The sequence below is a fragment of the Mus musculus genome, chromosome 11 (assembly GCF_000001635.26).
Source record: "Mus musculus strain C57BL/6J chromosome 11, GRCm38.p6 C57BL/6J".
Taxonomy (NCBI): Eukaryota; Metazoa; Chordata; class Mammalia; order Rodentia; family Muridae; genus Mus; species Mus musculus.
The window spans coordinates 112,865,381-112,888,297 of NC_000077.6; the positions used below are offsets into that span (position 1 = coordinate 112,865,381).

Genomic DNA, 22,917 nt, shown 5'->3' on the forward strand with positions numbered 1-22,917 from the left:
GGAGCATGCAGAACCTTGCACGTGTGTGCGTGTGCACAGATGCTTATGTCTATGTGGTGTGCATGCAAGGGTGCACCAGACTGAGAGAGATCAGCTTTGGTTGCTATTCCTTAGGTGTCATCCACTATGCTTTTTGAGGCAGGATCTCTTCCTTGACTTGGATCTTATCAATTCCGCTAGACTGGCCAAAGAGCCCTAGGGATTTGTCTGTCTCTACTTCAGTGACGCTGGGATTGTAAGCACATGCTCCACTTTTTATGTGGGTGCGGTGCCAGAGATCTGAACTCCGGTCTTCATGCTTGCCCAAGTGCTTAACTGAGCCATCTCTCTAGTCCTCTGGGTTTAGTTATAAAATACAATAGTAATTGTACCACATCCCTAAGATAAAGTGCAGTTGCTTATAGTTTCTTTGCTTCTTAGAGGACACTGCACCAGTTCTTCCCATAGAGCACTGAGCCCAACTCAATCCTCAGCTGTAAATGGAGATGCATGCATCCGGGCTCACAAGCCCGGCTCACAAGCTCTCCCTTCAATCTAAGTTCACTGAAGACTGAGAAGGAGGGACCCTATTACGTCTGCACGTGCACCTAGAGGCTTGTGTCAGCCTACATAGACAGAGGGCTCTTTAAAGACAGCGAGGGCTCTGAATACATAGCCAGTTGCTCCGGCATCTCAGCGTGTTCTCACAACGTGCGTTTGCCTGCTGATGTTTGGAAATGGATACTGTCATTCTCTCTGTCTTGGGATGTAGATTCTCCCATAGGAACACTTGCTTTGTGTCTCTCTTTCCCAATCACTTTGCTTCCTTGTGTGTGTTGTGCATGTGTGTGGGAGCCAGAGGTCAACATCAGCTGTCCTCCTTGATTGTGCTCTCTCTCTCTCTCTCTCTCTCTCTCTCTCTCTCTCTCTCTCTCTCTCAAAATAGGGTTTCTCATTGAACATGGAACTCACCAACTTGGCTAGACTGGTAGCCTCTAAGTCCCAGGGATCCTCCTGTCTCCTCTTCTCCAGCACTGGGATTGCTTGTACCACCGCATCTGGCTTTTACGTGGGCACTGAGGATCTGAACCCACACCCCCATGCTTATGCAGCAAGCCCTTGACAGACTAGGCCATGTCCTCAGCCTTACTTACTTACTTACTTACTTACTTACTTACTTACTTACTTGTTAAGTCGAACACCATATCTGTTTGGGAAATGTAGCAACTCTGGCCCCACATGCAACAGTTGCTACTGCACTGTGGCTCCTTCCTAGGTCATATGAGAAGGCCTCCGACGCAAAGTACTGCTAGGAAAAAAAAAAAAAAAAAAAAAAGAAGCAAGAGCTGCCACCCGAGTCCTTAGTTGCAATGAAGCCTTACAAGGTACCATTTAGAATGCATCCCATTCCAAATTTCAGACTTAAAGTCCTTGAGAGTGGAAAAGAGCAGGGCGCTAGAGGCAACGCTCATAGCCACAGGCTTCCTTGTTTGGTTGATGCAAGCTCCAAAGCAGTGGCTCTCAACCTTCCTAACGCTGCAGCCTTCTAATATATTTCCTCATGTTGTGGCGACCCTGAAACCACAACCTTGTTGTTGTTGCTACTTCTGAGCTTCAGCCTTCACTTGAAATGTTAAGGTATCAAGGTAGGTCTGAGTGCTCAGGTCAGCTCTTTCTCATCAGCATCTCTGCACTTAGCAAACGGCGCAGGGTGTCCTTATCCATGGTGGAGATGGAGAGAGAAGTGGGTTAGAGTTATCACTGCCCACCTCTAGCCTGGAGCTAACCCAGCCACTTCTCTGCTCTTACACAGCCCAGCATGGCCACTTCTGGCAGGAGAGGAGACCCACAGACACCTGCCGGGAGGGGATTTCTTAGCATACGCTGCTTCCTGAGCAGCCAACAATGAAAACAGAGGCACACGTTCCATTTCACTAATTTCTAAACCAGCCATGGTGGCACACGCCTTTAATACCAATATGCAGGAGGCAAAGGCAAGTGATCACCGTGAGTTCAAGGGCACCCTGGTCTATATAGTGAGGTCATTGACAGCCAAGGCTATGGAGAGAGACCCCTGTCTCAAGACAAACAAACAAATAAAACCAATTTCATCAATTCCAAAAGCCAATTTAAGAGAGAGAGAGAGAAATCGGGGCTCAATAAAGGGCTCTTGCCACACAAGCCCAAGGGTCCAAGTTCAGCTCTCCAGTACCCATGTAATACACCAGGTGTGGGGTGCCTGTAATGCCAGCCCTGAGGCTGTGGGGAAAAGGTGGATACCTGAGGAGCTCTGCTCTGCCAATCGAGGCGAACTGAGAAGCCAGAGCTGCCTCCCGAGTCCATAGCTCCAGTTCAGCCCCACAAGGTATCATTTAGGTTCAGTGAGAGACCTTGTCTCAAAAACCAATATGAAAAACAATAAAAAGCCTCTGGCTTCCACATGTATGCCCACATATGTACATGCACATTTCATCCCTGCACAGGGGAGACAGAGACGATTAGGGAGATCCTAGGTTGATGAGAGATTCTTTGCTATTTAGTTAATGTATACGGGCACACTGTCACTCTCTTCCGACACACCAGAAAAGGGCATGGGATCCCATTGCAGATGGTTGTGAGCCACCATGTGGTTGCTGGGAATTGAACTTGGGACCTTTGGAAGAGCAATCGGTGCTCTTAACCACTGAGCCATCTCTCCAGCTCTTGATGAGAGATTCTTTCTTGAAGCATAAGGTAGAGAGCAACAGAGAAAAATAGCAGCCATCAATGTCTGACCTCTTTACATGTATGTATATGTGTGTATGTGTGTGTGTGTCTCTGTGTGTGTGTGTATGCTCACACATGCTTATGAACACACACACAAAGAGAGTAGTTTGCTTGCAAACCACAGTCCTCCCTTTCTGCATTTACATCTCTTCTATGACTCTCTGAAGTGTAAGGATTTTCCTAATCTTCACTTAACCCTTCCAATCCCTTGTCTTAAGTTTCCATTGTCCAGGGTAGCTAATATCAACTAAGATTTAAGACTGAACAATTTCATTTACCCAGTCATGACGAAGTATGAACGATACAGTGGAGTAATATATCTCTCTGATTACCCTTTATTTTTCTAGCTTCTACAACAAAGAACCTTCCAGACCCTTCACAGCCTGCATAAAAGATGCCTTCTCTGTGTCTCACCTTGCAGTTGGCCGTCTCACTCAGTGTTTCCCACCCCTTGACACTGTCGCACAGGCGGATGTAAGAAGCACCCGCATCCACTGTCAATTCTCCGTGTGCCACCCTGGCTTCAGGTACATACAAATTTGTCTGCTGTGACGTCACCTAAAATAGACAAAATCCAAGGCTGGGGAGATGGCATCCCAGCTCAAGCATGAGAGTTTGCTTATAATTCCAGTGCTGGGGGAGGCGGAGGCGGAGGCGGAGCTGGAGGCGGAGGCAGGAGGATCCCTGTGATTCAGTGGCCAGCCAACCTAGCTCAATCAGTGACCTCCAGATAAAATTAAGAGACCTCCACATGCATATGTACAGATGTACGCATGCACACACAAACACACACACACACATACACACACGCTTGCACATGAACACACATACATACTACAAAATATGTAAAATGTTGACCTGGCGTGTCCACGAAAGTACAATGCCTTGTATCTCTCGTTTGCCTTGTTCCTCATAGTAAGCTATTTCCCAGTCTGCATGAATTACATTAGAACTCAATAACACCATTCCCAGCTGCCAATCATTTTTATCACCATTAACCTGACTGTCGTGGAGCTGATCCTATAGACAGATTGGCTTGGAAGACACTCAAAGTGTGGTGCCTTCTCCCACCATGTTTAGGCATGGGTGTATCAGTCCTTCCTCGGGGTCTAAGCATCTTTCTGATGTTACCCATAGTGAAGAGAAGCTGCCTGACCATAAACCTAGGGTCACTCTACCAGTGGAAGAAAGAGTTGCTGCCCACCTTCCAGAGTGACCCCAGCACCCCCAAAAGACCTTTGCCATGTGGGTTTGCAGTGATCCCAGCACCCCAAAGAGACTCCCTTTAATATGGGGATCCACCAGAAAGCTTCAGTCCTTACATGTGTTCATTTCTGTCACCAAACCCCAGATCCCCCACCCCCCAGCTGCAGGATCATGGCTCCCCAGGGCTCCCAGGTAGAGTTAGCACAGGGGACAGGTCAGTCGACAAACTTGAACCACAGATAGTTGAACCACACCAGCCTTCCCACCCCCACCCTCCACTCTGGAACTTTATAGGTTAAGAAGAGAAGAATAACATAGATTCAAAACATCATGGCTTCAGGTAAAATTTGGGTCAGTGTGCTGTGTAAGATATCAAACCCATATAAGCCTTCAGGAAAAAGAAGTGTTCTTCCCACAAAGAGAGACAGAGGGGAAGCCTAGGCCGTTTTTTACAAGTCTGGGTAGGATTTATTCTTGCAGGCTACGTGGGAAGGTGCTGAAGCAAGAAGCGTTAGGCTGGCTCAGGTAGAAGGGATAAAAAATATGAAGCTGGGGCAGAGGCAGGGGCGGGAATGTTATCTTCTAGCTCTGAGTGGGTGAAAGGAGACCCCAGGATCTTCAGGTGGGTAGCGTGCCCCCCTTAGGGGCTAGAGGCTGGCAGGGAAGAGGGCTAAGGTTACAGGTGGGTGGAGAAAGCTGCAGGACCATTAGAGCAAGGGTAAAGGCCAGCCTGAAGGAATGTGCCCGGCTTTCCTGGCTCCTTGGGGACTCCCAGGCATTCTTTCTAACAAGAGACATGTCGCCTGCCAGCCAGCAGATGTGGCCCATGAATAAACATCCCTGCCGGGCTGGAGGGGTGGAGAGAATAATAAATATGAAGAAAGTAGTGCCCTGCCCCTCCATACCCCCCTCCCCTGCTCCCAGGGTAGCAGACACGCTTGGCCCTCAGGGGTGGACTCAGACATGGACCGTCCTCACACACCGCAGCCAGCCCGGGCCAGCCGCACATTAATCCCGTGGATTTGGCCATCTTGTGACATAGCCAATCAGTTCGAGGGAGGGGATGGCAGGAACGCCTCTCCTTTCACGCCACAAAAGGATTTTCGTCCCTTGAGAGCACAATGAAGGGGGGAAAAAAAACCAATCAAGGCGGGATCAGCTGTGGGCTGGTGGCTGCAGATCTGTGTCTCCCAGAGGGGGGTGGGGGCACATATCGGTCCGTGTGGGAAACCCACAGCCTCAGCTTCTCACACATTGTTCTCCTCCTCTTCAGGGGCACCCCCTCCCCACCAGCCCTACCCTCCTTTCTCCCCTCCCCAAAGCCGTTAATACCACAAAAGATACATTCCCCATTGTGCCCCTGGACAGCTGAGTTAGCCATACACAGCTCCCAGAGTCCTCTCCAGGGAGAAAGCCGTGGGCCATCCACATGGAGAGTAAGATGCTTATCATACAAAGGACTTAAACCCACTTGGGCTCCTGGCCTATGGAAGCCGGTGGGGGGTTAAACACAGTTACATTTTCATTAGGTGCTAATAGCCAAAGGGTAACTCTGGGCAGCCAGGACCAGACATTGTTATGCAGAGACTTCCCCGGTTGGAAGGTCAGGGCAGGTGGGGTGGGGACTGTGGGGGGGGTGGGGGAGGTCCAGTCAGTACTAAAGTCTAATTTGGAGGGGTGGGGTGCAATGGGCAGGCATTGTTGGCCTGTGAGGTCCATCAATGGGAAAAGTCATGTTTTTCTCTGAAGGAAACAAGTTAAAATGGCAGGGGAGGGGAAGGGCTGGTGTTGGGTGGCTGGGGGTGGAATCAGGCTGTCGGTGCCTCAGTTGGCCTTCCCAAAGGCAGCCCTCACCACTGGCTCTACCTCTGAGGAGAGAGAAACAAAGGGAAAATCCCCCCCACCCCCAAGGAGCAGTGAAGAAAGAGAATAGCTTTGGAATCAGAGGGTGATGGAGTCCTGGTTCCAACCCTCTGTCACAGGCGTTATGGCCTGGGAGCATCCTAGGGACCAAGATGAGTCCAGGAGCAGTTTCTTGATAATGTAAAATGGATCTAGAACCTACCTGCAGAATTCTTGCTGTGGAGGAGTAGACAGTGCCTGATACAGATGAGGTACTTTAAAAAAAAATAAAAGGAACCCCGTGTCCCGTGCACCAGCTGCACCCTAGACCAGTGGCATTCAGTATGAACATGGCCACCATGCTCACTCAATGCTCCAGCCCCCCTCCAGCTGGGCAACAGTTCCTTCAACTTCATTTTCAGTCATTTCAGCGGAGTACTGGGCATGACAAGAAGCCCAGGTCACCTCCAAGTCCCCCTGGTCAGAGACTTGGACATAACTAGCCACCTCTTGTGATTTGTTTCCTGATTAAGCAGGAGAGGGCTTGCAGGGGCCATTGCTGTCGCAGCCTTTGCCTTTGTCCAGTCAAGAGGATGGGTTCATCTCCTGCTCTCCTTCCAGAAGCTCAGAATTCAACTGGCAACTTAGCTACAAATAGATGAAGAGCCAAAGCAGATGCATAAAAAATTGCCCAATAAGGCTGCTGGGGAGATGGCTCGGGCTATAAAGCGCTTAACGTGCAATGATGAAGAGTTGAGTTTTTGATACTCCCCCAAGAACCTTAATAAAAAGACATGATGCTCAAGGCTTGCAAAAACCAAGTAATAGAAAGCCAGCCTAGGATAGCAGTGAGAGACCCTGTCTCAGAAAACATTGTGGACAACTCCTGAGAAACACCAGCGGTTGACCTCTTACCTCAATGAACATGGTGCATGTGCACGCACACACACACACACACAATTGCCAGATAAAAGACTCCCATCTCCCTGTCTGTGGGGCAAGAGGAATTCAGGTACTGTACCAATAGGACAGATCCTCTGTATCATCAGGTGGCCTGGGGTGGCCTCTGCATACTCTCTCTGCCTACTTACGCCACGGTAAATTACCCCCACTATCTAGGACAGACCACTGCATACCCTGGTCTGAGCATGCTTCAGATTCTACTGATCCTGCTATTTCTGTCCTTCCCAGACCTGGGCTTCCAGGTACAGGCCCAGCATTCTACACGGGTGCCGGAGAGCCAAGCTCAGGGCCTTGTGTTTACGCAGCAAGTGCTTTTCCAGGCGAGGCATCTCCTCCGCCCTACACTTTTTGGTGTATTACCGACACTGCCAAGTTCCAAATCCAAAGATTCAAAGAGAGCCAGGGAAACCCACTGGCCCAAGAGGTTTCCAGCATGAACCTTAACTCCCCCCAACACCCTCTCTTTCTTCTCTTTTTCCCTGTGGAGGGAGAGGAGCGAGAAACACCTCATCCTGTCGGTTAATAAAATTAGAATTCAAATCCTTCCAGGTGCAAGGAGAGGTCTGCACAACTAGAGGAAACGGCTTCCTCCAGCCAGCAGCGTTGTTCAGAAATTACAACCGGTTTCAGCAATTAAGAGAAGTAAAACATTAAAAAAGCATGAGGCGGAGTACATTTACATGCTAATGGCCCCTCTGTAGTGCTTGGGGAGCAGTGTTTTACAACAAAGCAGATAACTTCCACACTAGAGCCGTTTTAACCCTTGGCTTCTCACTCTCGCTCCCAAGCCAGGGACCCCCAATGTCTGGGACTTGTCTCCTGGTGGTTGAGGAAGGCATGGGTTAAGCTAGTGTGCCAGTCCATCCACCATGGCCTAGTTTTTCCTGGCTTTGGAAGGGAAAGAAAGAGAAAGAGTTACTTACAAGCTTGGGGTATCTTTATGGATAGTGGGAGGTGAGCAAGCGGAGTGACCTACTGTGGATGATAAAGAAAGTTTGCTCTAGCAAATACCATGGAACAGGCTGGGCGGTATGGAAGCAAAGGCCCTGGTATATGGGAAGAAGTGAACTTGAACCTGGTCTGACTACTTCCTCGTGGAGAGGCAGATGACTTATTCAAGTTCCTGGAGCCAGCGTCTCTTTTTCTAATAAGCCAGTGGAATACAGTCAATGAGTCTCTCCACATCAGGGGGCTTTCTAATGGCCGTCACTACAGCAGGTGGCCTTTCTGCTGTTCCTGGGCAAATTCTACAGAAGAACCCCTGTATGAAAGAAATTACCATGACTACAGTGGAGATGGGAAGGCCTTCCTCTTCCTGTGTGCTGAAGTAAGCCTCGCAATGCAGGCAGACACCAGGCAGAAAGTCTTTCACACTTTCCCTAAGGCAGAGGACACCAGTGTAGGAACCTCACTAGAAATGTTGAGTCGGAAGAATAGACAGTAAGCTTCCCGGAGTTTGTAAATCAATAACATTCTGAGCCCGTATGGAAAGAAGACAGCTTGGAAGGCAGCTTGAGTTTTAGAGCAACATAGACCTTTCTGTGGTTGATGATGTTTGGTTTTGTTTGTGTGTGCACTCACAGGAAGGAATGTGCACATTCATATATGTGTACCCATGTGCGTGCACATGTATCCATACATCAGAGGACCTTGGATGTCATTCCGCAAGCACTACCCACATTTTCTCTGAGATAAGGCCTTGCACTGGATCCTGGGGCTTGCTAACTAAGCCTGGAAACATTGGTGCATCAACCGCAAGGATCCTCTGTGATCCCTACCTCCACAGCCCATAGCACCGGGCCTGCCTTTTTTTACATGACTTCTGGAGAATAAACTCAGGCTCTCAAGCTTGTGTGGCAAACATTTTGCCAGCTGAGCCATCACCTCATCCCTAGACCTTGTTTTGACACAACCTGCCTTTGGCTCCTTGAGGCCAATTCCTGGACCTTCCTATCCAGCAGTTCCCCACCGTCAGATGGAGATGATACAATCTCATATATCTTTAGGCAAGGTTTACAAGGAAGCACTCAACCCATGCCAATGATTAAGGCTCTCTCTTTGTTTCGGTTTTAACCATCTGATTCCCCTCATCCTTCCTCGTGACACAAGAGAGCCATGTCCGAAGTAAGTCAGATCTTAGATTCCACGCCAAGTCACTGAAATCTTACAAGGACAAGGAAGGAGACGTTTTTTATTTACACTCCAGGGTCCCCAGAGTGTTCCGGGGCTCTACAATGGGAAAGCTGCAGCCGGAAGGAAATGAAAGTTCAAGGCCTGGTCAAATATTAAGCCAGTATTCACGGATGGGCGACAGAGCGCACCTTCTGAGAGCAGGCATGCTTCATACCCACACTGCCTGTGGGCAGAGATGAGCCCACCGCCCCATGCTGGCACAGAGGAGCTCACTGCCACCCACTTTCACTCTCTGCCCTAGACCTGCTTCGGAGTGGCTTTCCAGGGAAGATCTGAGGAGCCGAGCAGAGAAGCAGAAACAAGTTTTGGAGACAATCCTACATCCACACAAAATTTTCATTAATAGAATGCAACCCACCCCTCAATCCCTCAACACACACACACACACACACACACACACACACACACACACACACACACGAGATCTGTGACTCTTAACCCTAAAAGGGACTTAGAATCACTAACTGTACCCGAACAACGTTGAAAATGGATGTTTCGGGATTCTACTCCTACTGACCTAATCCAGCTTCCTGTGGAGAGTCTCATACATGAGATACATGAGCATCCCGCTCTCTAGGGATTCTGACATCTCCCCTGGATGATGTCAGAGCCTCTTGTTTCTCAGAATGTGTTCGTACTGTGTGGGTGCTGATTGCTCTTGGCCCCACTAAAACACCTGGAAGATGTTTTAAACCTAAGAAGACTTGAAACCCTTCCCTAAGCAGTTCTGATTTGATTCACTTGAAGTAGAGAGCAAGTATTTATCAATATAGACCCCCACAAGACAGTTCACTGAAGCAGGCTGATAGCGGTGAAGACTGGAGACACAGCAATTGCCCAGTATAGGAGATTAGACCACGTGAACTCCAGCCCAGTCTTACCTTAGGAGACTTTGCTGGTGAATCGCTCACTTGCCACCTTAAGTGCAAGGCCCTGAGTTTCATTCCTAGAACCCAGGGGCAATACTGCTTGTGTAGGGGAAAGACATGGCAGACTTTTTTTTTTAAATTACCTGCATGAAACTAATACAAATGATGACACTAGGCCACCAGGAATGAGAGAATGCTTTGGGACACAGACAGGGCGAAGACTTTATAGGGTCACTCAACATGTTCAATACTGATTTTGAAAATAAAATCCTTAGAACATTGCTCCGACGGTTTCCACAATATCCAGATTTGTAAACATCGAGACCAGGCCCAGCCCACTGTAACAGGGGCCCAAACAACCTGCTCTCTACCGTTTCTCTGTTTTTGTTTTTAATTATTTGTTTTAAATAAACGTTCAAAAAAAAAACCCCAAGTTTCAGATTTCCAAAATTTAATAAGAATATAACACAGATGTTTTCTGTCTGTCTTCCAACTTCTATTCCAAAGTCTCATTGATGGGTGGATTCACCATTGCTAACAGGTAGATCTATTGAGAAGTGTTACTAGCTAAGTCCACATTTGAGCCACATCCCTGCCACTTCTGTTTCAGTACCACATCTGACAGGTTCTACAGTGCATTTCCCATCATGCCTCATCAGACTCCCATCAGTCATGGCCATTCCCTACTTTGCTTGCTTTTGAGGGTGCTTGTCATTCTGAGGAAGAGAAGAGTCAGCGTCTTGGCGACTGGCCCTCAGTTGGAACTTTTCTGATTCTCTCCTGATGACACAGGATAATGTGTTTTGGGGGTCCGGGGTGGGGGTGGGGAAACCCTACAGATTTATAAGAGGCTATTCTCAGAACATCAGGAATGCATACATAAAGTAAGATTTATCCCTGTTAGCCGGGCCTGGTGGCACAGGCCTGTAATCTCAGCTTCTCCAAAAAACGGAGCCAGAAGGATTACACATTTAAGGCCTGCCTGAGTTGCAGAGAGAGTTCAAAGCCATCCTGCCTGCCAGAGTTGAGACCCTGTCTCAAAATTAAAGTGTTAAAGGGCTGCTCGGTGAGCCAGGCTTTGGTGGCACACACCTTTAGTCTCAGAACCTGGGAGGCAGAGGCAGGCGCATCGCTGTCCAGCCTAGATTACGCAGTGTTCCAGGACAGCCAGAGCTACAGAGAGACCCTGAACCCTCAGTTCTTAAGCAGACCAGGAGGGAGGGGCTGGAGGAGGGGCACTACCCATTGTTGTAGAGGTTAACTAGGTCACGTGGCTGAAGGACCGCCTGGCTGTTTTGACAGTTTTCCACACTGCACAGTGTCTTCCTTTCCTCTTTCCACACCTCACCCTCTGGAAGGAAGACCACCACGCGTGTGCAGCCCACACTTAGGGAGGGCAGATTTTTTTATATTATTCCCTCAAGGGTAAACCTTCTATACAAATTGTCAGGACTTCTGCAGGGAAGATTTCTCTGCTCTCTGTTTATGTTTAATCCCGTGTGTGTATCTTTCTGATGCCCCGGGGAATATTTAAGTCCATACAGATTATAGGCTATATATTTTGAGACTGGATTATAGGATATTGCTTCATTTGTTTTAATTCAATCAGCTTTCTCCATGGGGAGCCTCCTCAGGTGGCTTCCACCCCCTTGTGAGATATTCTGCTGAATGTAGGGACTTTGGGCTGCTGCTGCTGTTTGTAACACTCAGTCACAAAAGATGCTCCACAACCATTCTAGAAACCTACAGCTGCTTCCCCAAAGACTTTCTATTGGTCGAAGGCCTTTAGAACCAAGACCCTGGGTGCTGTGTGCTCAGTGCTCCTGGGGTGGTATTGCTGCTGGCGTCTGTCATCTGTGGAGCACACCTGTGTGTGTATGTGTCTCTATGGCTATTTCGACGTGTAATCATCTGTGTCCATGAAGAGAGAAATATAAGCCCATACTATATCTATCTTCAGCACTAATACCTGGTTCTCCCATCTTCATTTCTTGGCCTAACTGTCCCATTGCAGCACACATGTGTGACAGCTTTAGAATTGCTATTCTATGGGGACATAAAACTACCAAAACAGAACTTGCATATGATTCTTTTTTGTTGTTGTTAGCCAGATTTCATGGGCTCAAGGTTAGTACCTGTTCTCTGACCTCAGTCTCTAATGTCCATTTGTGATTTGTAATACATGTAGATCCTTTGGTTACAGTCTGCATTCCACTCTGGGTTCTCTCAAAGTCTTAAATAATTCTTGTAAGTTGAAGCCATCAAGGTGTATTCGGTTTGGTTTGGTTTTGACTTGTTTATTGTTTGTTTGTTTGTTTGGGTTTTTGATTTTCGGTTTTTGTTCTTTTGTGGGGTTGTTTTGTTGATGTTCTTTTAGGATTTTTGTTTGGTTGGCTATTTTTGTTCTTGTTTTGCATGTATGTAGGGGGGTACATGTATGCATATGTGTGCCTGTAGAGGTCAGAGGACAACCTCATGTCATTCCTTAGGAGTCATCCACCTCCTTTGACATAGTCTTCCACTGGTCAGAGGCTCACTGAGTAGGCTAGGCTAGCCTATCTGGCCCACAGGCCCCAGAAATCCACTTGTCTCTACCTCCCCAGTTCTGGGATCGTAGACACATACCACCATGGCCAGCTTTTCACATGTGCTGGGGACTGAACTCTGGTCCTCATGCTTTCAAGGCAAGTGCTTCAGCTCCCGAGTTTCTCACCAACTGTAGACTTCTGACAGACATCTATTGTCATCGGGCACTCAATGTCACAGTCAGCAGGAGGATGTCATCAGCTAAAGGTTTTATACCTCACCTGCCCAAGTCTCCCTCTGCTCCAAGACCCTGCAGACCACAGATCTGTTCCCCATCCCTAAACTTTGCCTTTTCTGGAGATTCATACCCCTGGGCTCATAAACTGTGCGATCGTTCAGACTGGCTTCTTTGACACTTTGACAATGCATAGCTAAGACCCCTGTGCTGAGTGACAGCTTGTTGTTTATTCCATTTGGTTGACAAATAATAATAAGTCAACTGTGTAGATATAGCATGTTATGTGTGCTAAATATACTGAAGGATTTTCTTATTGCTTCTAATTTTGGGCAATTATGTGTAAAAATGTCATCCACATGCAGAGTGCGTGCGTGCGTGAGTGCGTGCGTGCGTGCGTGCGTGCGTGCGTGCGTGCGTGTGTGTGTGTGTGTGTGTGTGTGTGTGTGTGTGTGTGTGTGTGTGTCTAGTACCCTACACCTACACTTCATTCCTAAGCTCTTTCCCCATCCCTGAGTTCTTTCCTCAGCAACATTTTTTTTTTCTGTGTGGGAGATATGCTTTGAGCCATTTGAGAAGCCATCTAAGAATGGGCTGACTATATTGTCAAACTTAGTCTGATAAGGAACAGTCAAGCTGTCTTGCAGAGTAGCAAGGCCATTTGGCATTCCCACCAGCCATGAATCACAGCTCCTTATCTTTGCCAAAGCTGAGGTTTTGGTTATTAATGTCTTGTCATTTTAGTGAATACATACTAGGTATATTGCTGTTCTAATTTGGAAGTCCCAAGTTAATGATGGGAGTATCTTTTCATGTGCTGTGGTCCATTTAGATATCCTTTTTATTGAAGCTCTGATTTCATCCATTTCCAATTTTCTAAATTAGTGTCCTATTAGCTTTGATTGTTGACTTGGCACAGCTTAGAGTCACCTAAGAGTAAAGTCTCTACTGAGGGCTTGTCCAGGTTAGACTGGCCTATAGGCATGTTTGTTGGGGTGAGGGTGGGGGATTGTCTTGACTTTTAGTTGACATAGATGGGCCCAGCCCACTATGGGTGGCACCATTCCCTGGGCAGATAGACCTGGCCATATAAGCTAGCTAGCTAAGCAAGAGCCTGCAAGCAAGCCTGAAAGTAGTGTTCCCGGTTTCTGCTTCAAGCTCCTGCCTGAGTTCCTGTCTTCTGTGACTTCCTCCCTGATGAACAGTGACCCGTAGACTAGAACAGAACCTTTCCTTCTCCAAGATGCTTTGCAGCGTGCTTTGTCACAGTAATAGGAAGGACACTAGAACAATTAGTTTGCTGTCTCATTTCTAAGTTGTAAGAGTTGTCTATTTTTGGATGTTTTGGTCACGTGTGTTTTCGAAGGGTTTTCTCTGTGGCTTGTCTTTTTATGTTTCCTACAGGAGTTATTTTTGATACAGTTGAAGTTTTCTCTTTTAATAAAATTTGGTGTTGATATTTTCCTCTCGTGTATACCACAACCCAGTGCCTTAAAGATCTTGTGGATCTTGTGTGTGTGTGTGTGTGTGTGTGTGTGTGTGTGTGTGTGTTTTAGAAGTTTAATGGGTTTTCACCTGACATTTAGTAAAGGTCTTTGATTTATTTTGCTGAAAAGATTAAAATCTACTCCTCCACCAAATTGTCTTTCCTCCACTGATCTCTTCAGCGTGCACCTTTTCCTGAGTTCTCCACATGGCTCTGTTGGTCCATTGGTCATTCTCCTATCAGGACTGTTGGTTACTGCAGTCTTGGTAAGGGGCATGATTTCTGGAGACTGAGTCTTCCAAATGGGCTCTTCAATATTGGGCTACAGAGCCTAGATTCACTGCCTTTGTTCGTTCATTTGTTTGTTTGTTTTTACAAACTTTAGAACCAGTTTACCAATAACTATAGAACCAATTTAACAGAATACATGGCTGGTTTTCCAACTGGGATTATAATGACTGTTGAGATCCAGGAAGGAAGTATTGACCCCTAAGCAACATTGAGCTATCCAATCCATGAACATGGGCTATCGCTCTCCTCAGTGAACCTTTGGCTTTCATTCTAACTAACATTTTGCAGTTTCCATGCCTGTTTTTATAATGGGGTCTTATCGGCTTACAACCATGTTTCCTCATCTACACATGACCACATAACACCAGGATTGAATAATTATAAAACTATGTGATCCTCAAACCCCAACATACTTACTTGTTATATGGCTCTTTGTACAAAGTTTCCTGATCTCTGACAGTCTGAACGGTAAAGAATTTTTTTCTAGTTGTTCTGGCAAGCTTTGGGAAATATAACATCTCCCCTATAGGAAGAGCGCTCCCTGAGACTCATCATTAAGTGGAATTCCTTCTTCGAAGCAATAGATTAGGAGGTGAGAGTCTTGGAGAATCCTTATTTATTTTATGTATATGAATGTTTTGCCTGCATGTATGTCTCTGCACCACATCAGAAAAGGACATCCGATCCCATAGGACTTGAGTTACAGACAATTAGGAACAGCTATGTGAGTGCTAGGAATTGAACCCTGATCCTCTAGAAGAGTAACCAGTGATCTTAACCATTGAGCTATCTCTCAAGCCTCTTATAGAAATGCTTAATGCACATTTGATGGCTTAATTAAGGAATAAATAATGGATAACATGGTTAATATCAGTTGTCAAGTTTATAGAAACTGGAATCACCTAGGATACACAACTGTGGGCATGCTCGTGAAGAATTTTCTAGATTAGGGTAGTCTATGGGCTAATTGAGGTAGGAAGATTTACCTTGAATATGGGAGATATTATTCTATGGACTGAGGTCCTGGACTAAATAAAATGGAAGCAGTCAATTGAACTCCATCTCTCTCTGAATCCTTACCAAAGATACTATATGTTCAGCTACCTCAAGATCCTACCACCAGAACTTCTCCACCCACATAGATAATATCCTCCAACTACGAGCCAAAATAAACCTGTCTGTCCTTAGGTTGCCGGGCTGGGTATTTTGTAATAATGATGAGGAAATTAAAGTACTGGTGACAGAAAAGAAGAATGGCAAGCAGTCACACTTGGAGCTGTTGACGTGTATCAGTAACCATCATAAAAACTGTAGTACCAGAACTGGGAACAAGAGGGGCATGCAAGAGCCAAACAGTAGGCAAAAACAGGTGTGTGCAATCCTACTGTGTGCCAGGAAAGGTGTCAGACAATTGAATAACTGGTTTCTGACTGGATACTCGTGTTCTTGAACCTAGTGTACAAACAGCACAAAGCAATCAGGAAAGAATATTCTGCTGTATCATTGTTTTGAGCATCCCCACCCCACAAGGTATACTCCTCCCAACCAGATATTCCTTGGGTAGTCTCAATGTTGGAGCTTTACAGGGTAGTAAAGGAAGAGGGAGCAAAGATCTTCCACCAAGGTCTCTTTGTTTCAAAGTGGCAGAGATGAAGCTCACTGTAAGGGGAAAGAAGACATCACTGTAAAGGAAAGATGGCCCCAACCATTCTGCCTTTTGCCAGTGACTGTCAGCCAACAGCACAGGGTGTTATCTAGAAGCTATCTGCTTTCACTCAGCACAGATTTGCAGATGCTGCTCACAGGGACTTCATAGCAAATGTCATAGTTACCATCAAACATCTTCCCAGGGTTATATATCCTTGTCTCTCATCCACCCATCAGTTGGTTGTTCAGACAGCAGAGTCTGAAGCCTAGAATACAGCCCTCAATAGCAGGCTTTAAACATCTACCATCTACCTCTTGCATACCTCTCCTGGGGGTTATAGTTCCTAATATTTACATTCACTTCCTTCACCAAGAAGAGTTTGTAAATCCATTAAAACCTCATGGGAGTTAATAATCACTATGCAGGTTTATATGCCCAGACCATGGTTAGTTGAATGTGATGAAAAAGATGTGAGGTGGAGTTTGAGATAATCCTGGGCAACAAAGCAAGACCCAGAAAGATAAACAGAATTGGTAAATGAGTGGATAGGTAAACAGATAGATGGTAGGTAGGTAGGTAGATAGATCCAGACATACATAGATAATACATAGATACATATACAGATCATTGAAATGGGGATTGTGATAACAGCTATTTTATTTATCTTGCAAAGTGAGCACTGTATTTGTAAAATCTATATAATATTGCTGTTGAAAAAATAAAGCACTATCAAAAAAAGTTAGTTTTTTACAGATACATATACATAGATAGATACATAGATGGATAGAGTCTATATTATAAGTATAAAGCATAAGGACTCATATTCTAATATAAAAGATAGACAAACCTGTAGCTATCTAGACAAGAGACTCAGATACACATCAGAAAGAAGAAAAATTAAATAACCAGTTAACTAGTGAAAAGATATTCCACTTTTCCAGTCATATAGGAAATAGAAATGAAAAAATATATGTATATATATTTTAATATATATAAATATATATATATACCAGAACTACCAAAATAAATATAATAACTACAACAATAACAAAACCCTCTGGGTCCTCAAGCTCTCTGATAGTCCACACATCTGTGTGGACTACAAGTTCTCTTTGGTATTGGTGTCCTGCCCATGAAGTCATGTTAAATTATAAAAACTAACTTTTTTTGGTAGTGTTTTATTTTTTCAACAGCAATATTATATAGATTTTACAAATACAGTGCTCACTTTGCAAGATAAATAAAATAGCTGTTGTCACAATCCCCATTTCAGTGATTTGCATAGCAAGGCTCAGGAGGCAAACTGACTTCTCCAAGGTCACACAGCTAGGAAGTCAAGGAAGGCCTGCATACTGGCTAGTAGTTCTGGTGGTAGTGTTGTGACCCAAGGCACTTGGGTCTAATCCTTTGTCTATCCAAATGGAATCTTCATTTCCCGGTACAGCAGGTGCCATAAGTATGTGAGTGTGGTTCTGAGTCTTATTTTCTTGTCCTAGAGAGTCTAAACTTACTAAAGCTGGCTGATCTCTCTCTCCTGTGTTCACTGGGATTAGGGGACTCCTTAGACCAGAGTTCACATAGTCCCCTCTTTCTCTGACGTGATTCCCCTGTTACCTGGTCCATCTCTGACATGTTCTACCTCTGACATGGTGCTGTTTTCATGTGATCTATCTATCTATCTATCTATCTATCTATCTATCTATCTATCTATCTATGTTGTGGTCTTCAGAGTCCATCTCAGACATGGTCCACCTTGGATATGGTCCATCTTGGACATCATCCACCTCTTACATTGTCCACTTGTGACATGGTCCTCAGGGTTCCCCTCTAACATATCTGTCCTCACATTGTCTTCCTCTGACATGGTCCTCTTGGTGCCCTTCTGTCATGATCCTCCCCTGACAATGCTCATCTCTGACATGGTTCCCCTCTAAGATGGTCCTACAGGTCCTCTGCCAACAGAGTCCATTTCTGTCACGATCTACCCTCAGTTGGACAGCCTCTGTCCTCTGATGCTGACCTAGTCTGACTAACTTATCTGACAGCATGAAAAATGCATGGCTCAGCAGACACTTTTCCCCTGTGCAGTATGCAGGACACACCACAGATAGCACTCTCATGGCTAATGCGATCTATCTGAAAGAAAGGCTTTGTGAACCCACACCACTACCTCCCCCCTCTCCCACACATGCACAAATCAGTTCCAGTTGTCTCTCTCCCAAGACCTTCCATAGCCCCTGTAGCCCTCTAGACTCTAGAGTCTTCTAACCACAAAGGGACCTACCACTCCCAGAGAGGTAAATAAAAAAGAGATAGAAACAGAAGTGACACTTCTCGAAGAACACATGAAAAATCCTACTATGTCCCTTCAGCAGTAAACATCCACTAAACACTCAAACCATAGGAAAACCAGAGCAAGAGTAGCCCCTGAGAGTCCAAGAAAGAGGTTTTGGCTATTTGTGACCACTTGGACATTTCACCTGAGAGGGAGCAGAAGTAGGAAAGCAGCCCTGGGTGACCCTGCCAATCTGAGCTTCTGTTGAAGGTCATGGGTACTAACTCTCTTCTCGAAAGTATCTTGTATTCCTTCCAAAGGGCAGAAAGGATCTCATGGGTGATGCAGGTCCCCAGGGTACTGAGGCTGATATCCATACACTCACCCAACATTCTTTACATCACTGTTTAAAGGATGCCTGTGGTTCACATCTGTGATGGTTACTGTCAACTGTCAACTTGACAGAATCTAGAATCACCAGGGAGATGGGCCTCTAAGCACATGAGGCATTGTATCTTTAATTCACCATTGGAGATAGGAAGGCCTGTCCACTGTGGGCAGCACCATTCCCTGGCTAGGAACCTGGGCTGCAAGAGTGGAGAAAAGAATATGAGCAACAGCAAGCGTTCATCACTCTCTACGTCCTAATCGTGGATGGAATATGACTAGCTGCTTCAAACTTCTGCCCCCTTGACTTTCCTGTCATGGTAAATGAATCTCCCTTAAGTTGACTTTGTCAGAGTATTTGATAACAGCAACAGGCAAAGAAACTAAAATATACCTAATGGGGTAAGAAGCCAAACATCCAGTTATGCTCTGAATTGTGTCCTTAGCAATGGGACACGACTTTTCTCCATCAATCAGGATCATCTCAGGCAGCCTTTACACCCTGCTTACTATAGTGTTCCTGATACAAAGCCTGAATACAGTAGATAGACAATGCTTTTGTTGAATGGCTGGTGCCATCAATATCATTTGCCCCTTTGAGTTAAGTCCATGTGATTGAAACCAACCATTTTATTGGACATGTGATCTAGAATTCTAGGTGCTTTCTTGTGTCGTATTAACCTGAGCCAACACAGCACATAACCAAAGGCGGGGAATAAGCTGCAAAGACTGAAGGAGAGGAAGTGAGCAGGCGCAGAACTCAGTGTCATTGCGCCTAGCGCGGAAGTGGCCAAATGGCTGATGCCTCAGGCATGACCCTTAGAAGGCCTTAGAAGGTCATTAACAGGAAGGAATAGTCTCTAGATATTTCACAACGGGACGTGGATTCTGTGATCCAAGAATTAAGGTTGACTGAATAATTTTGGAATATGAAGATGGACCTGGTATTGCATGCCTGTGATCCTCATTACCTGGGAGGCCGAGGCTGGAGGATCAGAATCTCAAGGCTCATCCGGACTTCAGAGTTAAACCAATGTCTGTTTGAGCAAACTGGCTGAGATCTTGTATCAAAAATAAATAAATAAATAAAATATAAACAAACAAACAAATAAATAAAATACAGAGCTGGGGATATAGAACACAGTGATAGAAGGCTTATATGGCACATTCAAGACCCTGGGTTCAGTTCCCAATGCCAGGGAGTAGGGGAGGGAAGTGAGGGTGGGGTGGATATGTAAAAAATTCAGAAGATAGAACATGTCCTGAACAAACAGAGGTATTATTCCTACTCCCTCCTTATTCCCAGGGAAGAAGTGTCAAAACTGTTAGCCACTCCCATTTCCTTCTCTACCTCACTTTTTCTTTTGGATTAACCTTCTCCTCTAAAATAGCTCAAGAGGCCACAAAGACCAAACTACCATCCCCCCCTCTTCCTCGCCCCTGCCCTCTTAATTTCCTTAAAGAAGTAGGAATGAATCTATGAAGCCAGGCAGATCTCAGGCCCCAAGTTGGAGGGTAGCTACCGCAGCTGCGAAGTTATAAGCCCATAAATAAGGTTTATGGTTCAACAGGCCTGACCTGGCTTTGCCCCTAAGGTGCAAAAGCGGTATCTTGTCATTAGTATTCAGAATACATCAGCCTAAAGTCTGTGCGTTTGTTCCCAAGCCACTCTGGCCTATAAATCTTTTGGAAAGGGTGGAGCAGGGAAGAGGGGGAGCCCCCAGGGAGGGTCACGAGGGAGGGGGTGAGGGTGGCCGGGGAAGCGGCTCCACTCAAGTCTACCGTAGCCACTGGCCCTTTCTGCTTGGTGGAGGGAAAAGTCACAAGTCCCATTGAAGAAGCCATCTTGCCTCTCCAGACATAGATGGAGAAAGAGGAGGAGAAAGAGGAGGAGGAGGAGGAGGAGGAGGAGGAGGAGGAGGAGGAGGTGGAGGAGGCTGCAGGACACAGATTCTAATTTATAACTCCTGAACTTTGTTTTTTTAACCCTTCTGGCTCAGAGTTGCCAAGTCTCTGATCTTATTGAAGAAGCCATATTCCTCCACATGTTAGTTGCTTATTGCTTAGTTTGAGTGGCTGTGTTTGTTTTATAGTCTACGCTGGATTGTGCCTGCCCACAGCACGGGGGTAGGTGTTGGAGAGGGGAAAGGTAGTTAGTACATTTGCAGTTATTTCTGGCTTCCGGGACACGCATAAGAAGGAAGCCGGGATGGGGGATATGTTGGAAGGAAGATGACTGAGACCGCTCTGAACACCACGAATGCGTCTGGTTTCCGGTCCAATGTGCAGAGGAGGCTCTGCTAGGGCGGAGTTCAGTCCCTGCCCCACGTTATAAGAACCCAAGAAAGAACGCCCACTCTGCTACCGGAGCCTAGCTGGTGGGAAAATGGTCGTAGTCCTGAAGGCAGTAAGAACGTCCTGGGATCTGTGGTCTCTTCTGCGTTTCCAAGTGTCCAGTTAGGCAGCAAGCAGAGGCTCTTTCTGCCTCCATCTGAGCCGACCGAACCTTCCCTGACACAGGGTCAGTGTGGAGCCCTGGCAGGCCCGTACCCAGAGAGATGGATGGCAGAGAGGAGGATCAGGGTATTCCATGACGGGCTGCTCATCCCCAACGCTACTATATGCATTTGATGGATAGAGAGAAAGAAAGAAAGAAAGAAAGAAAGAAAGAAAGAAAGAAAGAAAGAAAGAAAGAAAGAAAGAAAGAAAGAAAGAAAGAAAGAAAGAAAGAGGGAGGGAGGGAGGGAGGGAGGGAGGGAGGGAGGGAGGGAGGGAGGGAGGGAGGGAGGAAGGAAACCGTCAAAATCAACCTCAGAGGGCCTTTAAGAGGCAGCCAGAGAAAGTGGCCTGTGAATTGGTCTCTAGCTTGTTTTGTGATAGAGGGGTAGAATGAGCCGTTCTCAGCTCACTCTATCCCGTCCAGCCCCTGGAGATTGCAAATTTTTAAGATGCAGATTTATAACTAAAACTTTATTAATTCCTTAACTAATTTCTCTGGAGATAAGGTATCGTTGTGGACCCCTGTTGGGCCTGCAGCTCTCTAGGTAGAATAGGCCAGAATTGATATAAATATTGATGTAAAATTCCTCCCAAGTGCTGGAATTGGAGGCATGCACCACCATGCCTGGTTAATACCCTGCGTTTTAAGCACCATCCTTGCTTTTCTTCCAGGGATTCTTAACTGTAACTTACTGACGTTTGAGTCTTGTTTTGTGTGTGTGTGTGTGTGTGTGTGTGTGTGTGTGTGTGTGTGTGTGTAGTGTTTTCCTTAGTGTGTGTCATTTAGCAGTGCCCCTTATCCCTTCATGTAGCACCCATACCTGTTGCAACAAAGAGAAATATCTTCAGGTATTACAAAGTACCTGCTGGGATAAAGGTGCCCTGTTGGGAACCACTGCCTTGTAAGAATTCACCCTTTGTATCCCCACACCAGTCTGCACTGTGCCTGAGGAAGATTTGAAATAGGAGACCCATTTCTTCCCAGTCCTCTGGGAGGTATGCTCACCCCACAACGTGCTTTAAAACTCAGCCTCAGAAAAACAGACTCCAGAAGAAGTAAACGGACTCTTCAGGTAGGACTCCAAGAGTTGGCAAAAAGAGATGAAAAGAAATCACTCACTTTCAATAGGATGCCCCATGCAGTATTTGAGAGACAGAGACCTTTTTTTTTTTTTTTTTTTTTTTTGTAACTAAAGAAAACTATTGATCCTTTCTCAAAATCTTAAATTTACCTGGGCAGCTCTTTTTCTTATGTACCACTACCTCCAGGTAGAAGACATCACCCAAGAGAAAGATTTGGACAGAGATATTCTTATGGTGAAGAAATACCGTCCCCAGTCCCTTGTAGAGGAGAATTTGACTTAAGACAGTAAGAAGAAATCAAGTCCTGCATCTGGTCCAAGCACTCTGAAAGTTCAGGGTGGGCTGGGGAACCTAGAAATTTTTCTTGGTCTGAAAAGGAGTCTCCGCCTCTCTACGCTGGAGAACCTTCCTTCCTTGCCTGCCTGGAGAAGGGGGCGGGGCAGGATCTGGCATGTCTGATGGAGGAGTCCTTACCATGTCATAACCTCCCAGGAAGGTGGAGGATTTACTGGGAGAGCTGGGAGGGAGGTGCGTCTTCCCTGGTCTTTCTGTCTGCCATCTATCTTGTTTCCTCTTTGAAGGGGGCCGATCAGTCATGGCCTGACAGAGTGAAAGAAGGAGGGGTGGGATCAAATAGGGCCAGTGAAACACCTGAGAAGCCAGGAGTGA

At 46.1% G+C, this 22,917-nt stretch overlaps 1 long non-coding RNA gene across 2 annotated transcripts in view; it reads left to right on the forward strand.

Moving 5' to 3' along the window:
- Nucleotides 1-22,917, forward strand: part of Gm46301 — a 33,511-nt gene that overhangs the window by 4,504 nt on the left and 6,090 nt on the right. For both annotated transcript variants that reach the window (XR_001780360.2, XR_001780359.1), the window contains one exon: nucleotides 3,093-3,272. This is a non-coding gene — a long non-coding RNA (predicted gene, 46301). The remainder of the gene's footprint in view (nucleotides 1-3,092; nucleotides 3,273-22,917) is intronic.